This window comes from Ambystoma mexicanum, chromosome 12, assembly GCF_040938575.1.
Source record: "Ambystoma mexicanum isolate Mex_15411 chromosome 12, UKY_AmexF1_1, whole genome shotgun sequence".
In the NCBI taxonomy this organism is placed as follows: Eukaryota; Metazoa; Chordata; class Amphibia; order Caudata; family Ambystomatidae; genus Ambystoma; species Ambystoma mexicanum.
Genome location: NC_090936.1, coordinates 1013746028 through 1013771984, shown reverse-complemented (window position 1 = coordinate 1013771984; position 25957 = coordinate 1013746028). Strand labels below are relative to the sequence as shown.

At 48.6% G+C, this 25957-nt stretch overlaps 1 protein-coding gene across 1 annotated transcript in view; it reads right to left on the bottom strand.

The window, feature by feature from the left end:
• RBM28 (RNA binding motif protein 28) overlaps positions 1-25957 on the bottom strand; it is a 728250-nt gene that overhangs the window by 620227 nt on the left and 82066 nt on the right. The gene's annotated exons all lie outside the window — the stretch shown is intronic.

Genomic DNA, 25957 nt, shown 5'->3' with positions numbered 1-25957 from the left:
CAATTTTATGTTACCCTTTCTACAATTAATGGGTGGTGGCAGTGATTTACTTTTTTACTACCATTGTGTGTTTTTACAGCGGGCTGCAATTGCAGCTGCAGAAAGACACCCATGGGTGCCCATTTTGTCAAAATGGCCCCAGTCTTCTTTTTTCGCCATTTCTTGTTGCAAAGGTCCTTCTTGAGATTTACTCTGTGCCAAACCAGGTTTGGTCCCGTTGTTAGTTTTGTCTTTGGCGGGATTCATGAGTGAAGCCCGCCTCTGGCATCAGTATGTCTGGCAGGGGCAGGAAGTGAGGGAAATGCCCAAAGCTCCCTGTGCTTATTCCCCTTGGTTACATGAATGCACCCAAAGGTGATTGGCCGGTTGGCTGTCCTTGGAGGACAGCCACCCTGCTGTGTGATTGAAAGCTGGGCTGGAATGAATGGGAGAAACTTGCATAAAAGGCAAGGCTTTTTGGCTTGGAAGGCAGAGTCTACCACTGGACGAAGGAATCCAAAGAAGAACTTGGAAGAGACGCCTGCTGCAACTCCTGGAACCGTTGGTTTGCCCAGTGAAGCCCTGCTGCTGTGCTGAAGCTCTGAATTCGTTTAGACTAGAGAAGCCCTGCAAGGACGATTTCTCCCCTTGGGTTGGTGGGACCAAACAACCCCAAAGTGAACTTGTTTGGACATCCTCTCTGAGCTGGCTGTACTTGCTGGAACCGAAATGCCAGGGAGAGGAACACCAAATCGAGTGCATCACTTTTAAGTCGGACCCGAGCGCCAGGAAGATCCTCCAGACTTCCCTGAAGTAGGACTGACCAAGCCTGAGCCACCTCAACAGAGCGCTGGACCCCAGATGCGAGGAAAGCCTGAAGTGGTACCCGAGAACCGCAGTTTTGCTGTCAGACGCGAGGAGCTGAAACCGTGAAGTGCCACTGAATTGAAGTTTTCCCATTTCTGCTGCCAACCTTCCCATTGCAGCGAGTAGTCCCCAGACGTCCTCCCTCTTGTCCCCACTACTGAGGCCCAGGAACACCAGGATCAGCAGAGCTGTACAGGAACAGAAGCCAGCTGGAACTATTTCTTCTAACCAAAGGTACTGTACAGTAAAGAGGACTTACCTCTTGTGGTGTAGCCTTACTTGTTCTCAGTTGAGACTTGTCTTGGTTAGCCTTGCAGAGTTGCTTACAGCTTTGCCCCTCACAGGCCTCCCAACTGAACTGGTAGCCCTCCCAGTGATTTTGTTTCTACAAACTTTTCTAAAAACATTGTGCAAGACTTATTAACTTGCAAAGAAGATCTTCAGCTCCCCTAGACTTTGCTAAACTAACATTGGCTGTCTTGGCTCCCTGAGAGACTCTTCTTACCTCCGACTTTGTGTCTTTACCTTTCCCCCAGGAAAGGCTTAATTTACTTTGCATTGGAAGGTTCAAAAAGTACTTACCAGTTTTATGAAGTATTTGTTAACCTTGTTTTATTCCCTTATCTAACCTTTGCATGAAACTCAGTATTGCTCTAAATGTACCAGTGATAAATCAATGTCCACAGTGTCTTAGTTATTTTAGTCATCCGACCGTGTAGGAAGTGTGTGTGCCATCCACAATGGGAATCATCTGATTAGTACGTAGTGTAAGCTGAAAGTGCAGCTAAGTGGACCTTCAGGGAATTGAATACTAGACCTGAGTCCAGCAGGTGAGTCAAGTATAACACAATATGTGTAGGAGAAGATTCAATGGGATTGATGCCCTTGGAATTACACCATATGACAAAGCGTTTCCATTTATTGGAGTAGCAATGTCTGATGACAGGTTTCCTCGCTTCCCTAAGTATATCCATGCATCTCTGATGAAGTTGGAGATGTCCAAACTCTATGATTTCAGGAGCCAGGCTGCTAAATTGAGAGTTTGCGGGCATGGATGAAGAGTTTTCCACCTGTCCTGAGACAACATGCTGTAAGGGCAAAGCAATTTCATAGGAGGAAAGAGAGACCATTCCATCAGATGAGAGAACCAGGACTGGCGTGGCGTGCCCACAATGGCGCTATCAATATCATGGTAACTGGTTCCTGGTGCATTTTGTGCACAATCTTGTTGAGTAGGGGAGTTGGGGGGGGGGGGGGGGGGAGCGTAAACAAATCTACCTGGCCATGTTATACAGAGACCGTTCCTCTTGAATGGTTCTGAGGGTACCTGGAGGTGTGATCTGGGCATTGTGCGTTCTCCAGAGTTGCGAACACGTCGATCTCCCATTCTGCAAAAAAACATTGGAGAAAATGCCTTTGTGTAGTCACCATGCGCATTCTAAAGGCAGTGGGAAGTCTCGGCTGAGCATGTCTGCTAGAGGATTGCGTTTTCCGGGAACGTGTTGCGACAATAGAAACATCCTGTGTTTGAGAGCCCACTTCAAACTATCTCAGAACATTTGGGACAGCCCTGGAGAATGAGTGCCCTCCCGCTTGTTCAAATAGTACATGGCTGTGGTGCTGTCCGTGAGGACCAGTATTGTCTTTCCCTGTATCTGCGTCTGAAAGGCAGTCAGTGCTTTGAACACCGCTAGCAGCTCCAACAGGTTTATGTGGTTGCAAGCTACCGCTGGGGGCCAAACCCTGTGCACCTTCTGTTGAAGAAGCTGAGCTCCCGACCCGTGAGGGATGCGTCCGTCGTGAGAGTGGCTCCTATTGCGGGGCTGGTGAAGGGTTTTCCCCTTCAAGAGGTTTTCCCTCGACCACCACTGCAGAGAGAGAACGAGGGTTGCCGAGACAACCACTAGATCGTCCCATAGTCTGCTGGACTGACACCACTGGCTGTTTAGCCACTCTTGCATGGGGCGCATGCGCAAACGCGCGTGAGGAACCAAGTAAATGCAGGACCCCATCATACCCAACAGTCGCACGGCCTTGCGTACTGTTAAGATGGATTTCTGAACTCTGTTCTGGAGGGGCAGAGGTTCAGATGGCCAGCCTAGTTTCTTGGAACAGGGTAACCTCTGGACAAGCCAGACCAATCAGGGTAGCGATGGCGGCGGTCAAGACTAGGTCTCAAGAGGGGTGAGGGTGACTGAAAGCCTGCAATGAGCACACAAAGCAAGGACACTTACTAATCACTCCAAGCAGGTGTTACATTAAAAATATAGACACATTTATTACAAGGCCTCTGTAACATTGACCATAGTAAAGAATCACGGTAAAACTCAAGTAAACCAACACATCACAATCAAATACAATATATATATATAATTACCGAAGGGTCTAAAGAGTTAGAAGCACGAAATATGCAGACCACCTAGATGGGGAGGAAAACAAGCAGTGCAAGTAATCGTTAGACCCAGTTCGCCTTCAGAGGCCACCTAACTAGAAGGAAGTCCGAGCCCTACGAAGAGTGGAGCCTTGTGCTCAAAAGTACCTGCACACGCTGGTGCCAACAGGCCAAGGAGAGTCTCTTCAAGGAAATCAGGCAGTTCAGAGCGGTGAACAAATGAGGACGAACAGATCTCCGCTACTCAAACGCGGCCTCCACTTGTGGGCAGAAGCAGAGCGCGAGTGCGAAAAAGGCATGCTGTTTAACACATCGAGGAAAAGCTACAGGCTACTGCAGGAGGGCGACCGGTTCCTAGCGTTGCTACTCACCGGTCCCCGATGCAGGCAGACCCAGGCTTCTCTGCGTCAGTTTCAGTGCTGGCAGGTTCAGATACGAGCAGGGGACGTCTCGGCGTCGTGTAGATTCCGCGACAGCAGAAGTTAGAGTTGAGGATGTGACAAACACAGTGAACCCGCACAGATTGTTACCACAGCAGGGCAACGCAGAGGCCATGTGTATTTCAACCTAATGCACACTTCTCACTTCAGACCTGGGAATGCCAAGTGTACGAATAGTGTGAGAGTGCCAAGGACTCGGAATACAACAGCAACCTGACGGCGGTGACAGAGCAAGGCTCCTGGGTAGGCTGGTCAGTCCACTGGATGGCCCAGGGACGCTTCCGAAGGCTTACGTGCAGGAGATGATGAAGATGCCGAGAATAGTTGTTCCCACTATTCCAAAGGGTCGAAGTACCAGTACAGGCCTTCTCGTTCGATCAGAGGCAGAATGGTCTCACAGGGCGACAGCAGTGCAGAGGAGCAGTCCTTCAGCGGGTCACCAGCGATTCCTTGGTTCAGCCTCTTGGTTGCAGGATACTTGGCTCCTTTATCCGTCGTTCGTGAGAACTCAGGAGATCGACATGGTAGTGGTGTTTCCAGCCTCCTCTTATCCAGAGTTCCCTTCGCGCCAAAACGGAGAGGACCCAATGGGAGATCTGCTCACAAAACACTCACACCATACGTGGACCTATCACGGACCGCGGTGGTCCCAGGCATTCAAGACACACTAGACTCTCTGGCACCCAGGATGTGTATTGGGACCAGACATCCCAGCCCACATCCTGGAGGCACACACAAGGCATGCAGAAGCCCGCGAAAGCATCTGTGTTTCGCGGGAAAGTACATGCCCAAATAAGGATGGCCCCGGGTCGGCTCGACCTGGGGAAGGTGAAGGGGCAAGACGGTCAGCAGACAGGACAAAGAACCTCGTGGCATGGCCATTTTGGAAGCCAGGCCACCCATTTTGGCCAAACGTGAGAAGCGCGGTTAACAGGGCAAAAGGGAGTTCAACACACAAAGAAACGATCGCTGCCACCAGTCCCGTCCGTGACATACTTGCACAGTTCGTTATAAATCCATCAAGAGTTTCTAGGGCCTGTAGAATGACTAGAGACCCAAGAGTGCAGTAACTTAGCTTACAGTGCCCTCTTGTGCCATGTTGCGCAAAAGCTGCAACATGAGAAAAGAACTACGGAAAACAACGTTTTCCGGTACTGACTGTTTTAAGGGCATGTCAGTTTCCCCGTAAGAATGGAGCGAAAGCCCAGATGAGTGCGGCGGAAGGCTGCGTTTCTCTGGAAAAGTCTAGATCAGGGTGTAAAACAACAGCAAAAAATGTAGGGGTTGCGACATGGAAGGAAAATTACCTACAATTAAGAAATCTTTACTAACACGTACCATCACCTCATGACTGGCTTCATACTGAGGGATTTGAAACAGCATTTTTTTAACCCTCTCGTTGGAGGGGAAGACGAGGCAGTCTTCTGTCCGAATAAGAGCCCCTAGAAACTGCTTTACTTGACTGGGGTCGAGGCTGGATTTCTTCTCGTTTATGGAGAAGCCCAGACTGAATAAAAGGTTGACCGTCTTTTGAGTATTTGATAGGCATATTTTGTAGGAGTCCCCGGTTATGAGCCAGTTGTCGAGGTAAGGATAAACTGGGATGGATTGCCTGTGCAGGTGAGCTGCTGCCACTGCCAGTACCTTTGTAAATACCCTTGGCGCTGAGGCAATGCCGAAGGGAAGGACTTTGAACTGATAGTGCCTGCCCTCTATCATGAACCTATTTTCTGTGTGCTGGCAACATTGAAATATGAAAGTATGCATCTTTCATGTCCAATGTTGCCATGTAATCCCCCTTCATGAGAAGAGAAATTACTTCTTGCAGCGTCACCATACGAAAGTTTTGGGGTTTGACAAACTTGTTTGCTGGGCGCAAGTCCAGGACAGGGAGCATGGTTAGATCCTTTTGGGTAAAAGGAAGTACACTGAATAAATACCCTTGTTTACCTATAGAACGGGGACGGCTTTGATAGTGCCCTTTTCCTGCAGGATCCTAACCTCTTGTAGCAGGATCTTGAGGTGTTCTGGTGTCAGGCGTCTGGATCTTGGAGATCTGTACCGATTTGGCCGGCTGAACTTGCTACAGTACCCGTGGGTGACGGTCTTGAGCACCCACTGGTCTGATGTGATCCTTTCCCATGCATACAGGAATGATGTTAAGTGTCCCCCAACCGGGGAGGCATGGGAGGGGACCCGGATTCGAGAGTCATTTTTGACCAGTTGCCGGGGAGCCTCTATGGGTGGCATTACGACCCCTTCCCTTTCCCCACGTTGTCCTCTGGGAGGACAAGTACTGTGGGGGTTAGATCCTTGTCCTGAAGACCAATTGCTCCCTGAGCCATACTGATTATGTGGGGAACGTTGATAGGATTGCCTGAGAAAGGTGCGGTGAGAACCTCCCCCTCTTTGTTGAAAAGGTCTTTGAGTAATCTGATTCAAAGATCTTGAGATTCTCGTGTTCCTTCCTGACGGTCTCTAGTGCCTCGTCAACCGCCTTTCCAAACAGATTGGAATCTTCCTCAGGTTTGTTGATCAATGTCGCTTGAGTCTTGGGTTTGAACCCAGAGTTCCTCAACCAGGCATGGCGCTTTGAAAAGGGTACCTTGTGCCAGGGTACGGCCAGCTGTCTCAGCAGCATCCAAGGTATTCTTGAGGATGTTGTGATTGACTCTTTTACCCTCTGACACGATTGCTAGTAGGCGGGAGCGCACTGGTTCGGTGACCTCCTGCAGTAGGTTCCATTGGACATCCGAAAAACTAGCCAAGAGCGTGGTATTATTAGCTATGCGTGTGGAGTAAGCCACAGCAGTGGCGATTCTTTTCCCCAAAGCATACAACTTTTTACACTCTGTCTGGTGGCAATTCGTCTGTAGACAAGGTGACCCCCGCCCTCTTCCTTGTCGTCGTGACCACCAGAAAATCTGGTGTGGCATGACCCCTAATATATATAGGGGATCGGTTGGGTAGGGCCAAAAAAGTTTTTCTACCCTAGGATTAACAGCTCTGGTTTGAGAGGGCGTCAATAAGGAGGGGGCAATGCGCCTCTTGATGGAATTAAGACAGGAAATAGCTTGGCTAGCTGGAGGCTTTTCTTTTAAAATGTCCTCCACAAAATCTGAGTCTACCACTGCCTCATGTGTGGCTATCTGGAAGTACTCAGCCGCCTGCCTAAAAATGGTGTTAAACTCCATTTGGTCATGCACAGGAGAAGCCTGAGGCAGAGGAGGAGACGATGGACGGTCAAGGCAAAGGGCATCTAGGTCCGGGGTATGGGTAGAGGATAGCCAAGGTGGGTTCTCATCGACTGGCTGGTCATCTCCCCAATCTGGGGTGTGATCAAGAGGATCGTCGAAGGGATCATTACCTGGTGTATAAGGATCAAGAGGAACCTCTTCTGGATCTTATAGGCCGAAGACGACCTCATGGAGAGGGTCTGAGGTCTTCTGGTATTTATTTATTGTAGGTATATCATAAGGGATCTCCTCTCAAGGCCTTTTTGGAGTGAAACACTCTGAAAAATCTACTCATTTTTCTAGCCTGTTCATACAACCCTCAAATTTCTCCCTAGTCAATATAGATGACCCAGAGGCGTCTGGGGGGGGGGGGGGGGGGGGGGGGGGGTGCGGGATTCCTCTAGAGGATCCTGCAGCCGAGAACGTCGAGATTTTTCACTGAGAGTCTTAGACAAAGACTGTGGACTCTCTGTAGTCCGGCCGCTTTTTCGGGTGTTCTGGCATCTCCTTCGACGCATTCTTGGGGCGAACCCGCCCTTCCATGCGTCCTGATATGTCTTTGGACATACGTTTGTGTTTAGTAGCCGCCGAGACAATCTTCGCAAGGCTTTCGCTGATGCTCAGCATTACAGGGAGGTGTTTAGGGTGGGAGGGCGGTTGCGTAGAAACTTTAGCCGCAACCAGAGATTTTTTTAAGCATTGGCGTGCTCTTGGCAGGCGCGTCGACGACCTTGATGGATTTGATGCTGACGCCCTTACTTACAGAATGCCCGGACGCATGCCACTGGTGCAGTTGTGGGGAGGGCTGCCGATCCTGCGAATCGGCGGGTGTCGTTGAGGTTCCCGACCCACCTGCCTTGGACCGCTTCGACTGAGAGGCTGCGGCGGTACTGGGGGTTGTGTATTTAGTCCCATGTGAGGTGGGCGAGTCCTCATCGCTGGGGTGCATCATCCCCATACCAGGATTTGCATTGTGCCTATCGGGGCCAGGGACGGACATCTTGGAGAGAGTCTGCTCTGTCGTAAGGTCACTTTCAGCAGCTGTGGCGGTGGGGGAGCTACCCTCGGCCTGCGACATCGCATAGGCCGCCTACTTTTTCACACAACGCTCCTTTACGGTCCTAGGAGTTTACAGTGCCGACAGGAAGCCTCGACGTGATTGAGGGGGAGACACTTATTGCACCAAGGGTGCTAGTCTTTCCAGGAAAATGTTCCCTTACAGGAAGGGCAAAATGTAAAGGGAGTCCTGTCCATAGCACAGGTAAACTAAAGCAACGACAATACCAAAGGGGCAAAGAGAGGGGAGAAGGAAAGACATTCTTAAAAAGAAAGGAATCCCCCCCCCAGGCCCCACTCTCCCTACTTTGTAGGCCAGCCAGAAGGCACGGCCACGCGGTCGGCAGCATCAACCGGAACGCCAGCCATCGAAGTCTGTTCTGTTCTTCGGCAGCGGTTCAGTAATCGATGAAGGGACAAGTATTAGATAAACGACCAAAGGAACAATCCGAGGGACCTCGACGCATGAGGATTTCTGGGTACACTACACATCACTTTAGGGATAGTGTTACAGACACGCCTATGCCGACGTCCCCTTTCGATCCTCGGAAAACAAGATGCAATACTCTGCGGTTACCACTAAACGTCGGACTATAAGCACAGCATATGATTCTAAGCAGATTAACAAGCATCAGAACAGATGATTGTGGTTTTTTGTCTAGGCTCCCCCAGGTTGCAACTGATGCGGTTATGGAGGTGGGGGAACTTGAAAGATTGGAGTATGAGAATGTGAAGCTGGCTCTGATAGCCAGATTTGGGAAGACTCCTTCCTAGTACCTTAAGAGGTTTAGAACCCTAAAAAAGACTGATGGTACTCCTTTGGCTACCTGGGTGTGTGAATGTTTGAAAAACTTATATGGATGGGTTAAGGGTTACAGAGTGAACTCCTTTGAAGGAATGAGAAATCTGTTTTTATTGGAATCAATTTTTGATGCCTGCTCTCCTGAGCTGAGACAGCACTTGGCGGACTCAAAAGAGATGGATCCCAAGAAGCTAGCAAAAGCTGCTGAATTGTGGGTTGCCAACAGGGCCACTCACAAGGATTGTGGGGCCACTCACAAAAAGGATGAGGGGAAGCAGCACAAGAAAGATGACAAAGAGAATTCTAAATCCAACCACCCAAAAGAGTGCCACAAACATAAAAAAGGGTAAGCCATATGGGAAACCAGGTCAGTCTAGTGAAACCTCTGGTGCCAAACCAGAGGGAGGTCAGCAGAAGCCCCCATTCCAGAAAACATTTGGTAAATGTTCTACTTGTGGGTCAACTGACCATGTGAGGCGGAGTCTGGCAGAGTCTGAGGAGTGACCAGGAGTGTTCAGTGACTCTTCGCTTTCTACTGCTGCTGTGGGAGTGTCTCCAGCTTAAAAACTGCCTCTCCCCGCGGAGCGGGCGCGGAGTCTGGCAGAGTCTGAGGAGTGACCAGGAGTGTTCAGTGACTCTTCGCTTTCTACTGCTGCTGTGGGAGTGTCTCCAGCTTAAAAACTGCCTCTCCCCGCGGAGCGGGCGCGGAGTCTGGCAGAGTCTGAGGAGTGACCAGGAGTGTTCAGTGACTCTTCGCTTTCTACTGCTGCTGTGGGAGTGTCTCCAGCTTAAAAACTGCCTCTCCCCGCGGAGCGGGCGCGGAGTCTGGCAGAGTCTGAGGAGTGACCAGGAGTGTTCAGTGACTCTTCGCTTTCTACTGCTGCTGTGGGAGTGTCTCCAGCTTAAAAACTGCCTCTCCCCGCGGAGCGGGCGCGGAGTCTGGCAGAGTCTGAGGAGTGACCAGGAGTGTTCAGTGACTCTTCGCTTTCTACTGCTGCTGTGGGAGTGTCTCCAGCTTAAAAACTGCCTCTCCCCGCGGAGCGGGCGCGGAGTCTGGCAGAGTCTGAGGAGTGACCAGGAGTGTTCAGTGACTCTTCGCTTTCTACTGCTGCTGTGGGAGTGTCTCCAGCTTAAAAACTGCCTCTCCCCGCGGAGCGGGCGCGGAGTCTGGCAGAGTCTGAGGAGTCCGAGGAAGTCCGTGGAAGCCGGGGTGCGGCTATAGACTCCCCTGGCCTCTTGCTTACAGTACCCATCCCCGTACTCATCTCCGCTTCAGTCCCTGCCATAATGCGAACAAGCGCTCTTATGGCTCTGGAGAAAGGAAAGATCGTGAGCAACGCTGTAAAGACCCGAGCCCAAAGAAAGCGTGTGCGCGAACCGGCGTGCCCTGACTCCGAACATTCATGGCTTTCAGCGGAGTCCTCGGAGGCGCTCCACACACCTGTCTCTGTTGTCTCTGTTGTCACAGTTGTCTCTGACTGCATACAGTCCAAGAACCAAGATGAGCGTCTGACGCAGCCAGCCGCGAACTCGACATCTACGCCTAGCGACAACGACAACGACAACGATGAAAAGATAGTAAGTGATTGTGTGGTTACTACTTCACGAGTGGATCGAGTTCTTCTTCCTCAGTCCTGGCAAATGGGAGGTGCGGCAGAGGTATTGGGGGCTGAGAGAGTGGCTGTGGTACCTGCTCTACAGTCGGCTACTGACAGTGTTATTGCCCAGCCCAGCTCTACAAAAATGATCCCACCCCAGGCTTTCACATCCCGCTCCCCGCATCAAAGTAAAAGTGATGTGATCCTTGACAAGTGCGCTAGTTCACATGAAGTACAGTCCATTCCGATGATTATGCTTGAATCGGCCCTAACACACGGCCCTTTTGATTTTCCAGCCAGTACTGCATTAAATGACATGAGTTCAACGCTTTACGACCCTGCTACCACGCAAATGCCTTCTTGTCAACTCACTGGTGCGAGGCCCGGAGCCCAGGTGCTCCATGTGATTACCAGTGATTGCGATGCAGTAGATGCTCGAACACAAATAGAAGCAAGCAATGGTTCCCCACGCACACGATTCTACAGTGCACATGAGAAGTTGCTACCTTCGCCAGTGTTTCCACTAAACACGCTGTACGAAAGTAGTGCGCCTGACATAGCGCTCACACCCAACGAAGTGTTCAACCCGGTTCAAAAATTGGACTCACAATCCTTTGCTTGTGATTCCCTTGCAAATGCTGAGGGAGTGAGGGTGCTGATTCCACAAGAAAAAGACCCAATTAACCGCAGAAACTCCCTAGAAGTGGTTAATAAACTTTTAATGGACCTTAAGCACTTGAACAAAAGCAGGTTGAATAACTCGGCAATAAAAAACTGCTTGCCAGGGGCTACAACCCCTACGAGAGCGTCCCATAACCTTGTGGACGGGGTGCCTCCATCAGTGTTGCTGGCTAAAAGTCCCTCGCGGAGCCTCCTTACGACCAATTTGATCGAAAGAAGAAGGAGAAGTAGACGCTCGAGTGGTTCACCGAGCATTCTATGCTCACAGAAGAAGCCCGCTATGGTGATATCGCAAAATGACCCATCGTCTAACCCACATCAATGTATGCATGGACCTTCAAGCGTGAGTTCGCAATCTGAAGACAAGTCAGATTTGTCTTCATCGGACTCATCCTTAATGGAGCGCCCTTTTCCCAAAATTAGACGAGTTCCAGTGGGCAAAAGACAATCCAAGGGCCGTACAATGGATTGCTCTGGTAACGCACGCTATACTCCAAGTATGCAAGAGCTTCAAAGTATCATCATGTCATCAACCACAATTGCCTTGGCTCCTTTTCTAAAAATGTACGAACATATAAACGACAACATAAAAGACCTAACAGCTTCGCTCAGTGGTGTTTATGCGAAGATTGCTGAATTGGAAACGTCTCAAACGACTCTAAAGAACTCATCCCTACACACTAACAAACAAGTGGAACTGGCATTAGTTGCTTTAACAGACAGTAACAAAAATGCACTCCTAGACAGAAAACTACTGGCTGAAGTGGCTAAACAGGCTCTACACCTTTTTCAACAAAAAGCCGACAATCCTTGTTATACTGAAGTTCTTGAAGACCGAGATGTACAGAGCCCTCGAACCTCAAATAATTCTGTAGTTTGTTCATCTTCTCGGATACCTGTAGCCACGTGTGCCCAGATTGCAGAAGCCACTGCTCTTGATCGCATGAGAAACGCAGATAAGCTGGCTAATATAGAAAAGGCGACAGCTGAAGAAGGTCAAGAGCATTCTTTGTTGTTACTTGTTCCATGTGCTTCTGGCCCGCAAACGGCCGACCTTGACCTCTCCACCACTGACTTGGCTCCATCTGACTCGACCAATTTTCAGGCTATTTGCCTGGAAACTCAAGCTGTAGAGAACTTGGCGCTTCATGATCCTCAATTGGCTGCCTCGTCAAATCTAAATCTTGGTTCTGTTTCTGACATAGAGGTACCGGTCGATGCATTAAACTCTGAAACCGACGCTGCTGCTGCAGTTTTTGACATATTTAAACACCCTACAAGCCGGTCTATCTCTGGCTCGAAAACTGCAAACTGTAGAAACAACGAACCTAAAAAATCAAAAAACATGCCCATGAAAAAAAGGAACCGAGGTAATGATCCCAGGAAATTCTTGCGCAACCTAAAAACTTTGAATGTAACTGTCAACAAAACAACTCTAAAAAATAAAAAAGACGCATGTGAATCGCTGTCAAATGTTACTACCATCGATCTGGATCCGGCCATCGAACCGATAATCGATTTACGCGGTATATCGGAGGAGTTGTTAAACATATCGACATATGAGGATGAAGTAGCCACGAAAGCGAACGAGACTGCGGAGCACAATTTGTTGTCGGTTATCCCCCTCGTGGTATCTAAACAGATTGACAACACCACAGATCCCTCGAACGCAGTCTGTCCCCAAATAATCAATCAGCCTGACATCGGTTTACATCTGCCTGGCCTCAATTCCATTCTGCCTAAAGCGCCGGCCCGGAAAGCTTCAAGAATTATATCTTTATGTGAAGTAACTGGGCCAACTTCAACTTTAACAGATGACATGAACAGCTGCTCTAAACCATTCATGACGCTCGAGGAGAAACGCCGGAAGATCTGCAATCAGTGTAACAAAGATCCTCCGAAATCGAAAGATCTAGAACCTCAATCTTCTTTCAATCTTTACACTAGCCAGCAACCATCCAAAGCCTTAAAGTCTGTTCCTCCAGGCACTAAAGTACAAGACCTTATTCAGATGAACCCGTCGCAATTCAAGGCCATGGGGGTTCCACAAAGAAATCCTACACCGAAAAATCACTCAATAAAAGAACCCCCTACGAGTAACTATCCGAAGAAGGCGTCCTCTTACCACCAGGTACTATTGGAACGTATTGACTCTGCTGATGACTTGATAATGAATCGCCACAATGTTCTGTGGCTATGTCACTTGGTCCCAAGTCTGCGGGCCATTGAATCTGGTGACTTGAAAATTGTAGAATTTCTCGAGGAAACCAAAAACGATGCAGTTATTCTACACGTTCAATCAAAAATCATAGCTGATACATTGCTCCAAGCCGGTCCGGTGTTAATGTCGCTAGGTTTTGACATCTCACTAGTCCCAACACGGGCCCCAGCAGAGACATTGGGTGAAGCTGCGAACCCGATAGAAGCGGGCAGAGACGATAAAATTCCACCAACGCGCTCAAGTGAGCGGGCTCTTGCAGCCTCGCACTTAAGCTCATTATCCCTGGTACAGAAGACTCGGAAGCCGATGATTGAGACACCTAGTCAAAACAACATCAAGATTACAATTCAAGGAGCTAGCCAAGTGCACCCAACTGAAGACCGGCCAGTGTCTGACCCCTCATCTTTGGCGCAAGGGAACGACTGGGCGTGGGTTGCTGAAACCTTAAATAACACCATGCCTCGTTAACGCCAGGCTCTCAGGCACTCTAACAACAAAAAAGCCCTTACTTTGGGCTCCTGGAATACAAGAGGCTTCAGTCATCTGTTTAACACCGCCTGGGCCGAAGATCTGGATCTTATCTGCCTTCAAGAAACTTGGCTCTGTGAAAAACCCATTTTGGAAGGGTTTGAAATCGCCTTTACACCGGCTCTCAAACAGACCAGGGGGAGACCGATGGCAGGCCTCCTTGTAGCTGCTAGGATCAACTCTGGTCTCCGGATTTTGAATTCAATTGACATTTCTCCATATATTCAGGTGACTACGGTCGGGGTGGGTAGCTCACCCGCTGGAACCTCGACTTCCATCTGTATTTTTAACCTCTATTGGAATCATGAGGTTCATGGAACTAAAAACTTCATAGATGAAGTTACAAAGTCCTTGGATGAGTATATGGAAGCCGGCCCCCCTCACGAGCTGATAATCTGCGGAGATCTTAACATCGACTGCTTTAATCATTTGAACGAAACAGGTTACAAGAAGACCGGAAATAACTTAGAACTCTATCCGGTAACCCAATGGTGCCTAGAAATGGAGGTCCGTGACATTATGATGCTGAATGGTCAAACGCTGGGTGATATTCCCGCTGCTCCCACTTGGCGTCGAGGCAAACTCAAGTCCACCTTGGACTACATCTTTGTATCCAGTAGGTTTCATATGAGAACGACTAGTTTGTCTGTTCAATCAATGCAGCACAGTGACCATGATATGGTGGTCTTGACATTCACGGAAACGGTTGAAAACCCTCGAGATCTTTGGGCCTTTCATATCAGAACAGGAACTGGTAGGATTCGTTTAAATCTGGACTCCTCTGAAACAAGTAACATCTTGAGGGGTCTCCAGACCTCCAAATCTACGGATTACGACTATTTGCTAACCCAATACCGTGAATGCAGGACCTCAATGGGCAAAAGTCTGTTCTCTCCGAAGCACAAATTCGACCTCGAGGTGCAACAACGAAAACGTCTTCTACGTTGGCAGATAAGATCGGCCCGTAAACAAGTACCCAGTATTGCCCATGGCCTTGTGAGAAAATTTAAACAACACCATAAGAACTGGCTCAAGTCTCATAAGTGTATCATGCTGCAGAATGACGCGGAGCTAATGTTATCAAAAATGAAGAGCTCAAACGCCGCTGAATACTGGAGACTGATAAATGACAATCTTGCGCCTCAACATGCTCTTCAGGCCAATTTGGTTGCTGAGGCTGAGTGGGTATCCTTTTATGCAAACCTTTTCTGCAATAACAACGAGGTCGCTGCTTGGAGGCCTCCCGTACTATCACATTGGGACTTGGTCTTCGACTACGAGGATATATTGAGAGTCATTAAGAACTTGCACAATTCAAGAGCCCCTGGTCCTGATGGCCTAACGAATTTCACGCTCAAGCTTCACCCTGAAACATGGACCACCTTTTGTGAGTTACTGTTCAAAAGGATTGCCATGAACTGCAAGACTCCCGTGTCCTGGAAATCAGCAGTGATTATACCCATTTTCAAAAAAGGCGACCGCCGCAATCCAAAGAATTACAGACCAATTGCTCTTCTTGATGTATTGGGCAAGGTCTACTCTACTCTTCTCCAACAAAAACTGTTGGAATGGTCAATAAATTGCAATCAGATGGACCCTAGACAAACTGGTTTTGTAAAAGGATTGGGCTGCGGTATTAACCTTTTAACATTAAACCTATTGAAAATGGAAGCTTTACGATCCAATGCCAAGATATATCTCGCCTTCGTGGACCTGTCCCAGGCGTTTGACAGTATTAATAGAGATCTACTCTGGTCTAAATTGACCAAATGGAACTGCCCAGCAAGCCTGCTGGCCGCCATTTATGAACTGCACACGAACACGACCATCAGAGTTCGCCTAGACCAAAAGGGCAACCTTTCTTCACCTATTGACACCTTTCGAGGTGTCAAGCAAGGGTGCCCGCTTGCGGCAATCATATTCAATTTGTTCATATCCGACATCAAGGATGTATTTCGTGACCTCCGCACTTTCCCGCCAAAACTACACGGCTCTCATGTTGACTACTTAGTCTATGCAGACGACATCATTCTAATAGACTTAACCCCTATAGGCTTACAGCGCAAACTGAATGCCGTAGAAAAATACCTAACAAATAACGGGTTGGTTATCAACAGAGGGAAATGCGAAGTCATGGTCCTTGAAAGACTCCAAGGATTCAACTCGACTCGGCAGAATCTTAAATGGTATGTGAACAAAGAACCCATTGGGCGTGTGTTCAACACTAGATACCTAGGAATGCAGCTAAGTGCTAGCAGAAATGACGCCCCCTGGGTTGACTCAGCCAAGAACAAATGCCGTCAATTGGCATGCCAAGCAGTTTTAATTAACAAAAAATTTGGAAAATTTAGCTTAAGACCTACGCTAATGTTTTTCCAGCAGAAGGTGGTACCGTCTTTGATATACGCTGGCGAAAACGCCTTTGGGTGCGGCTCTGAGGTGTGGAATTCCTTGGAAAACATCTTCTGGTCTAGAGTGCTTAATCTTCCAAAAGGCACCGCCACAGTGTGTATTAGATATGAACTTGGATACATATCTATGCAAGCGAGAGTCGCTTGGAACCTCCTAAGCGTTTTCAGGAAATTAAACGCAAACATCACACTGCCCCAGTTGGACATTTTAAATAATTTACAGTCTGCCAAGGCCCCCTCAATTGCATTTCAATGGAACAAGCTATGCCATGACGTGCTTAGCACGTATGATATCACGATGCAACTGCTGCTTGAAAACCCAGATGCCGCGAAATTAAAGATATGGAGAAATGACTGGATCCAGACCTGTGATAAACGAGCCAATTCTAGGTCTATGCGTGAAGTGCCAGCCGAGGCAAGAGCATATGGATGTGTACCATCGTACTTGGCTTGTTTTCCAGACCAGTGGGTTCGGGCCTCTTATCTTCACTTCAGGTTGAATGTCATGACAACCAAAGAACGCCTTTGCTACTGGTCCCAATCCCCGGACTTGGACCTCACTTGCCGTTTCTGCTCCACCTCTAAGGAAACTCTTAAACATTTAATCTTAATGTGTCCAAAGTTTGAGTCTAAAAGAGCTAATATCTTCAGCCCAATAACAAAGAATTTTCAGTGCCTAACCCGCGAAGACTGGTGGAGAGCCCTGTTTGATGGGTCAAACAGAGGGGTGCTCTATGCCCTGGTTTCTTTCCTTCGCATTATAAAAGACTATCTACGCGATGCCTCGGCGGATTCAACAGTTGGGCCGCTTTCGATGTCCGCAACATAAGCCATGACATAGGGAACCGATGTAGAGATGACGCCTGGCATTGATTGGAGATGAATGTAGAAACTTTGGCTTGTTTTTTGTTTTCTCTCTGTTTTTAAAGGGTTGTAATACAACCTAACAAAAATAAAAGAAAAAAAAAAAAAAAAAAAAAAAAAAAAAAAATGGGATCCCAGATGCAAGGGTAAACCTTCAGGGGTCCACACTGCCTCCTTAGCCTTCATCCCTGAGGGAGAGGGTTATATGGGAAGTGGAAGCTTTCACCTATTGGCTGAAGACAGTCTTAGCCAGTGTGTTAGTGTCCCTGGGGCTGTGGGAACAGCAGAATGTAGATGTGTACAACTATTCCAGATAGCACGAAAGAATATTACAAGGACAGAGTACTTGTGAATGGTCCGGAAACACCTGCCATTAGAGGCACTGGGGCCAGCATTACAGTGGTGGATGAAACATTTTTCAAACCCAAGGATGTTGCTAAGGCACCCAAAGGCCCCACTAAGCTTGCTGGAGGCTCTGTCAGATGGTTCCAATACTACCAGCTCTCATCCAGTGCAACAACATGAATGTAAGAATACCCGAGTGTACAAAATGAGGTGCCTGGGAGAGTCCTGTTGGGGAATTACTTAAAGGCTTTGGATGACTCTCAATGGGTAGTTACAGAAGTACCTATAACTCCCAGTCGACAGAAAGGACACCCTTCTAACTCCAGGACAAAGATAGAGACAAAGGGGAAACCCATGGTCTCAGAAAAGAAGAAAGGTATCACACCTGTACATAGGACAAGGACATCCCCGACATAGGACAGTCCAAGGTCAAACCTGTGACCCCCCTCCACCAGCTGAGGCTGAGTGGGAGGACTAACCGAAGGGTGGTGAACCAAATGCTGGTGAAAAAGGGCTGGAGGAAGGATTCCCCCTGTTGGAGATCTGTATCCTAAAGACCATCCTGAGCTGCAGACTTGGCTTGCAGAAGTTGGCAGACTACAGCAGAAGTCAAAGAGTGGCCAACTCTTTAATGACTTCGCCAACAGGCAGCTTCCCAGCTGGAAGGGCAAGAGCCAGGGAAGCACAGGCTGTACTGGGAGGATGGCCTCCTTTACAGTGAGCCTATAGAGTCTACCCCAGGGACTATAGAAGACGTGTAGTGCCTCAGGAGGTGAGACCCCAGTTTCTACAGTTAGCCCATGAGATTCCTTTGGCTGGTAACTTAAGCTTTAAGAGGTCCTTCTTGGGTTTTACTCTGCATGCCAAACCAGGTTTGGTCCCTTTGTTCATTTGTCTTTGGCGGGGGTTCACTGCTGCAGCCCACCTCTGGCTCCAGCCTGAATGGAAGGGCAGGAAGCGAGGGAGGTCCCCGAAAACTCCCTGTGCTTAGTCTCCTTAGTTACAGGAATACACCCAAAGGTGATTGGCTAGCTGGCTGTCCTTGCGGGACAGCCACTCTGCTGTGCGAGTGACAGCTAGGGTGCGAATGCGGGTGAAACCTGCATTAAAGGTGAGGTGGAGAGAAGGCAGAGTCGACCACTGGACGAAGGAACCAAAGAAGAAACTGGAAGAGAAGCTTGCTGTACCCTCCTGGACCATTGGTTTGGCCGGTGAAGCCCTGCTGCAGTGCTGAAGCTCCAAGTTTCGAATCATAGAAGCCCGGAAAGGACGACTTCTCCCCTTGGGTTGGTGGGACCAATCAACCTCAAGACGAACTTGCCTGTATCCCGTCTCCCTGCTGGCTGTACTTCCTTGCTGCGGCTGAAACCGAATGCCAGGTGTCAGAAACACCAGAAACCAGTGCATCGTCTTTCAGCCAGACCCGAGCTTCAGGAAGATCCTAAGGACTCCCACAAAGCAGGACGACCTAAGCCGGAGCCACCTCAACAGAGTGCTTGACCCCAGAAGCATGGGGAGCCCACAAGTTGTCCAAGAACCACAGTGGTGCTATTGACGGTAGCTGAAACCGCAATATGCCGCTGATTTGAAAAGAGCCACGACCTTCAAACCGCAGTGCCCGAGTCCCCAGACATCCTCCCTCTTGTCCCCAGCACTGAGGCCCAAGAACACAGGATCTGCAGGACTGCAACAGGAACAGAAGCCAGGTGAAATCTCTTCTTCTAACCTAAGGTACTGTGTTAACTGAAGGGGTACTTAGCTTTTTAGTGTGTAGCTTTTCTGTCTCACTGGAGACTTGCAATAGCTGCTTTTTCTGTAGAGTTGCTTGCAGCTTTGCTTTCACAAGTCGTACAGCTTGTGGCCCATCAGTGATTCCTTTGCTACAAACTCTTTATGACACTGTGCAAGACTTAAGTGCCTCAGCTCCCCTAGACTTTGCTCAATTGTCATTGGCTGTCCTGGCTCCCTGCAGACTCTTCTGACCCTTTGACTTCGTGATTATCTATCCCTCAAAAGTCATACATAAGTTACTTGTATTGCTGGGAAAGGTTTAACCTATATTTCATTGGGGGATTTTAAAAAGTGCTTACCTGTTCAGAAAACTTGTTAACCTTTGTTTCCTTCCCTAACCTTTTCCTTTTTGCCATAACTCCAGTATTGCATTTAAGTATCAAAGTGATATATCAATGTCCACAGCGTCCTAGCTATTGAAGTCACATGAGGGTGTAAGAAGTGTCTGTGTTTCATCCCAAAAGGGTACCTTACTTACTTAACTGAAACTGAAGGCTGTGTATTTTATTGTTGCATCTTGCCCTTTCTAAAGAATGCTTATTTTAAAACTGACTGTTAAATTAATAAATAATTACTTTAATAAGAAACCGCGAGTAGAAGTGTTATTTGATTAATTGTCACTGTGAAACTATGTTGCATCTCTACAACTCACATTGACCCCCTCCCGAGATGAGCCTCAGTCACTCTACCAACTTGTGTAATATAGGCCTATGCCAAAAGTTGGGTTCCTTATTGCCAAGAGGACAAGGCTGGTGTAGTCTCCCACAGGGTTACTACATACAATCTTGCCTAGCAACCATATGCTTGGCTGACGTTCGACTGCAGTGTTCTTGGTCCAAAGTGATTGGCTGGTCTAGCTATTTGTGGTCTCCCTGGAACAAAGGTCTGAGCAGTGGGAGAGGGGCCCGGAGGGAAGGGAGTGCAGGGACGAAGGGAGGACTATAGGGGAGGATGATAGTTCGTCATTGTGTGCCGCTGCCGGCATCCGTAGGGTATTGGTAGGTAGGAGTTGTGTTTGGGGAGGATGATAGGTTGTCAGTGTGCCGCTCTGACCGCTGCTGTGCGGTATTGGTTGATAGGAGTGTTGTGTTTGGGTTCAGCGTTTCTGTGCGCCTATCTGGAGTGTAGAGTGGGGGAGGGTTTCAAGAGAAGTGAGGGGAAAAGCCAGTTTTTTAGGTTTTTTCAGAATGTCAGGTGATTGTCACTATTGCACATGTGCAGGTGTTGGGAATTCCAGATGATCAGTGCTTGGACAGAGAAAGAGGATCTGCCCAGTCTGGCGGAGGTGTAATGTGGGACCACTAGGAGAGATGATGTGCCAGATAATAGTCCTTGAGGGGTGGTAGTGAATGATTTTGTCTTGAATGAATTCCGGGCCAGTGTTGTGGTTGGCACAGTGGGTGATGCACATGGCTTTAAAAATTAGTGCTTTGACCGATAGGGAGCCAGCGGAGGACTCTTCGTGTAGGGCTAATGTGTTCTTTGGGTCGTAGGTTAATGAGAAGGGGGGTTGCAGCATTTTGGATTCTTTAGTTTCCTTAGCTTAAAATGCTGGTGCGCTTAGGTGAAGGCAGTTTGCATAGTCTAAGCTGGAGAGGATGATGGAGATGATAGCAGAGAAATGGTGAGAATAGGTGAGTTATGGTGACATAACGACTGAGGATGCATAAATGGAAGAAACAGGTTCTGGATACGGAGATGATGTGTTGGGATGGGGATAAATCTGTGTCCAGTGTGCATCAGAGGTTTTTCACTGAGGGTTGCAGGAGGAGCACAGTTTTCCCACAGACTAAGATTTCAGTTTTCTCAGGATTGAAGATGAGGGGGGTTGCTCTTCATCCAGTAGTCAATATCCGAGAAGCATGCAAGATCCGGACGGTTGGAGCCTGGTGATTTGGGGATTTTAAGGATGATCTGGGTGTTGTATGCGTAGTTGTAGCCGGTTAGATTCAGGAGTGCATGAGTGCGGTCAGAGGGTTTAGAGAGATGTTGAAGAGCAGGGGAGATGGGGATTCTCCTTGTGGGACCCCTTTTGTTACTGGACGTGAGGTGGAGGTGAACGGGAGGAGGAGCATGATTTGTGAGCGATTAGAGATGAAAGAGGAGATCCAAGAGAGGGCTGTGTCTTTGTTTCCTAATGAGTGTAGCCTGTCTAGGAGGATGGTGTGATCGATGGTATCAAAAGGTGGCAGAGAGGTCAAGAAGGACGAGTACTGCACAGCCTTCTGCATCTGCTGATCTTTTTAGGAGGACGTGGCTTCAGTGAAAAGGCCAAGCTGCTTGTGTGCTGTGCGGTCCATCAGTGTTGGGACCATATATGTTAAGTAGCACTAGCTCCATCCCAGCCAGTATACCGTGCATCAGCACGTATCAACCTAAGGGGTGTATATATGAGTGTCTCTCGGTATGTACTGGAGCGATCTATGAATTAGAGTCAATACCCCTCGGCTTTGGGTTGAATATGGAGCGTAAAAGCACTGTGCGCCCCAACTTTTTGCAAACCTCTCACATCCTGCTGCCTGTGAGTGCATCTCCTGCAGAAAAAGGATGCAGGCTTTGTGTTGTTCCACATACAACTGCAGTCTGCGCATTTTAGCATAATTACCCAGCCCTCTAACATTTCAGATCATGCATTTTAACATCTCAGACATTATCTAATCCTTGCAGATAAAAAGGCCAAGAGCCAAAGCTGTCCAATGCGTAGTACCCCATGTAACGTATCACAGGATATTGCCACCATCCGATATCCCCGCCACCTTTGTCAAACATTTTCTGTAACCCGTTGCCCTCCAACCCGCCCACCTCCCCCACACCAATAAGGGGGGTGAGAAACCCACAATTGTAACAAAAACCATTACAAATTAGCATGGGGGGGCTGTTTGCGTCATACAGCCTGCTTATATCACAGAAATAAATCAGTACAAAAAGGCAAGTAGTAGACTTGCGTAGACACCATAGAAAGGATAGTGACCTCATCGGTCCCTGAAAAAAGCGACATACTACACCGTGTTCCGTAAGAAAGTATTAACAATAGATTATCATAAATATGGCTACCGAGCAAAACAATGTCAACTGGGAAAGTGCTGATCAAGAAACTTCATTTCTTCTTCTAGTATGATAAAGAAAAATACTTTCCCAGGATGTTCAACACGGAGCCTGGCAGGAAATAGCATAGCTGATCCTAAGATTCCAAAGCCTCTTTCACTGCAAGAAAGTATTTATGCTCCTGCTGCACCGCAACAGAAAAGTCAGGGTAGAGATTAATCTTATTCGAACCAAGCATTAGCTCCCCCTTAGCTCTGGCAGCCCTCAGCAGTGCATCCCTGTCCCGGCAATTTAAGACTGGCGATGATCAGGCGAGGGGGGGCACCAGGTTTAGGTTTCATCATCGGTGAGCTCGCTCGATCGCAAACTGGAGCGATAAATTGGGACCATCCAGTAAGGATAGAAGAGTATGCTCCACAAAGTCTTCCATGGAGCGGGGAATGCTGTCGTCAGGAACACCAATGATACGTATATTATGATGCCTGGACTTTAAATCCTCGTTCTTATTCCCGATCTCTTGTACCTGCTTGGTGAGCGCGTTAAGGTCGGATCCGAGCCCAGTAACATCATCTTCCGTTGCACAGACTCTGATCTCCACCTCAGTTACACGGGTATCAGTTTTTTCCATTCGGACCTTTATTGCACTGACCGTGCCGCTCATGTCGTCCAGCTTGGTATTGAGAGTAGTGAACCCTTCCCTCATATAGTCCATGCTCTTCTGCATCTCTGTGGGTTCACGAATGCCAGGAGAAGAGGAGTCCTCCCCAGCTTCGACAGGATCCCCAGATTGTCTGGGTGTAGTCTTGGCAAACATTCATAGAACTCTGTTTCTTGCCACCTCCTTCAGTCATGGTGATAGTCTGGCTTAGGAGGAGAGGAGGGTGTTGAGAAACGTGTAGTGAGATAGCGAGCCCCAGCTGAGGGAAAGGGGGGGGGGGGGAGGAGGAGGTGCAGTCCGAGGATGTGTACCAGTGTGCTGCCCTTCAAAGCCCCAACCCAAGAGGGAGCACGTACTGGAGGCTCAGCGCCTCCAAGAGCAGAACAGCTGCAGTAGTTGTTTGTTTTGTGGAACAAGCAAGGCTGTACTGTGGGACCCAAGCTACAGCACAGTCAGAGTCTGAAGCAAAAGATCTGCATGGTACAGTAGTCCCAACTGTATAGGCCGTAGGTCCAATAAGTAAGCAGCAAGGAGCGCCAAAAGAGGATAAATGTGAGACAGCTAGGATCTATGGAGGCTACCCAGTATATATTGCAGCTAGGTTCAGGTGTTCAAGTACCAACGTCACTGACCTGCAGACCGATTATTGGGGCAGTGACATAGCCTCCCCCTCCCCACAGCCTGGGCACCACCCAGTATTGTGTTTCAGATGTTGTAGCAATGAAGCCTAGCAGTTAATGTATATAGCATGCTGCCAGTCGGATTCAGCCGGTGGTCCACCATAGACAAGTGTCCAGGAAAACAAAAAGCCCTGCTCACCGTGAGGACAAAAGGAGCAGGCATCTGTTTTCAAGCAGGATTAGTCCCTCTACAACAGTGCATCCTCAGCCGACGTCAGTGGAGCAATGCAACATTGGGAGACATATGGCAGGAGGGGGAAAATAAGGAATTCGGGGTGCTGGCAGAGGAAACAGGGTTACATGTTGGGCAGTTTATTACTTACACCAGAAAGACATGGTCTGAAATAATACGGGGAGAACAACTGGACATAGCAGAGGGAGGGCATGAGGTTTTTCGAATCTATGAACTGCTAATGTCCAGGGTGGGAAAGAAGGTGGCACAATTAAGACAAGTCTGTCTGACTCACTCACACTCTCACACTATGGGAGCAGGCCCAAGGGTATCATAAAAAAGTGTCTAGGAATGCAAGGCTATAGCAAATACAGCTATGTGTAACCCATAGGGCATACATGAGCCCCCCCCCCGCCCCAGAGGATAGCCCGGTTTAAGGATGCGGATCAACAAACGTGCCACAAATGCAGGGATGACACGCATGTTTTGGCTATGTCCAGAGATTGAAACATTTCTGGGGAGAAGTAGCCCACCGATTAAATGAGAAGGGGATCAAGCTAAATGTTGTATCAGTGTGGGCATGCATGGTAGGGGGTGGGGGGTTCCCTATGCCGCGCCAGCTAAGACACGTGAGCAAGCTTAAGGATTTGGCTTTCATACTTGTCAAGCACAGAATTGCCATGGGCTGGAAAGCATGCAACAAACCGAAGGTAGAAGTTTGGTGGAGTGACCTCCAGAAATGGACTGAAGCCGAAACGGCAGTATGGCATGAAGCGGTCAGTAGGAGAGGGGCGGAGGAAGCAGGAACCCTGACGGCCTGGAAACACCTAGTGGCCACATCGTATGGGTCCACCCAGGACTGCTTAAGCGACCAGGAAACTTTTGAAGATACGGAAGGGATGGTTCCCCTGGAGGAAAGAAAAGCAAAATTAGAAATGGAGTAGGCCAGAGTTGGGGGACGGTAAGCGGTAGATGTTTAAGATATGTACATGATAGTAAAATATTAAGATATGTACTGTAGGTTTTGTCGATTGTCGTAAAAACCAATAAAATTAGTTAGAAAAAAAATGCATTGTGCAACCTCATCCACGAGCACAATAAGCAGCGCTTCTTGCTAGGAATCTTATTTATCCATTAACCACCCAGACATTAATTCTTAAGGTGCAGCAGCTGTTCCATATGCACCCCTCGTTCTCAGCGAAGCACTCCAAGGCCCCGACCAACGTAAACTGTTTGTGTAGAAAGGGCAGGGATTATCAGGCGGAAACACTCATGCGCTGCTACTTCGGCGCACTGCTGTTGGGTTGGTAGATCTGTTATATAGTCTTCAAGTACACTGCACACTATTGCCAAGACGACCTGCCTCTTATTTTCCTGCCCGGACCCGCACTCAAAGCCAAGAGGTCATACCAAATTCAACCAGCGCAGGGTGCAGACCAACGCTGGGTTCAGGATAGTGCTGCTCAAGGGGAAGGCCAACAATCAGGGCAGTGATAGGTCTTATACTGACGGTTGCAGCGTGGCCAGCCAACCCGTATGCAGCCGGAGAGGGACACAGTATGCAATGGCAGCAGATCACGGTACAGGGGGCAATAGCAGGGCTGCGTAGTAGAAGCACAGTAATTGACACCCTGAGCTCCCACTGTGCCTATGCTGTCAGGCTGAGTGACCGACAAGCAGGTCATAATCCAAAAGGTACCAGTTGGAGAAGAGAGAGAAAAAAGAAAAAAAGACAAAAAAAGAAAAATATGGGCCTGCAGCTCCTCTCTGACCGGCAGCACAAGCCAGTAATTCGAAGGATGTATGTGGCACAATGGCAGGACCACGACTGGAAGGTCCCCACACACCAACCCACCATCAGTGCCGCTCTGCTCCAGCCCTGTACCATGGCTCATGCACACACCAGTCTACAGTGGCAGGTATCTCTCACAGTCCCCCTGCACAGAGATGATTTTCAGCCTCTTGGTAGGCCGCGTAGCAAGTCTGCAGCTCCAGCAAGAACCAGAAACAAAGTGTACCGCAGGGTATTGGCGGCATGGGTAGCAGACACACGTGGAGATTCACCAAGACCATGTCACGTGGTTACACGCAGCCCGTTCCAGTATCCATTGCAGCAATCCTCATGTGTATGGGGCAGGTAGGTGCAGACCAGGGGAGGGAGGAGAGAAGTCACAACACAGCCGTGGCACTC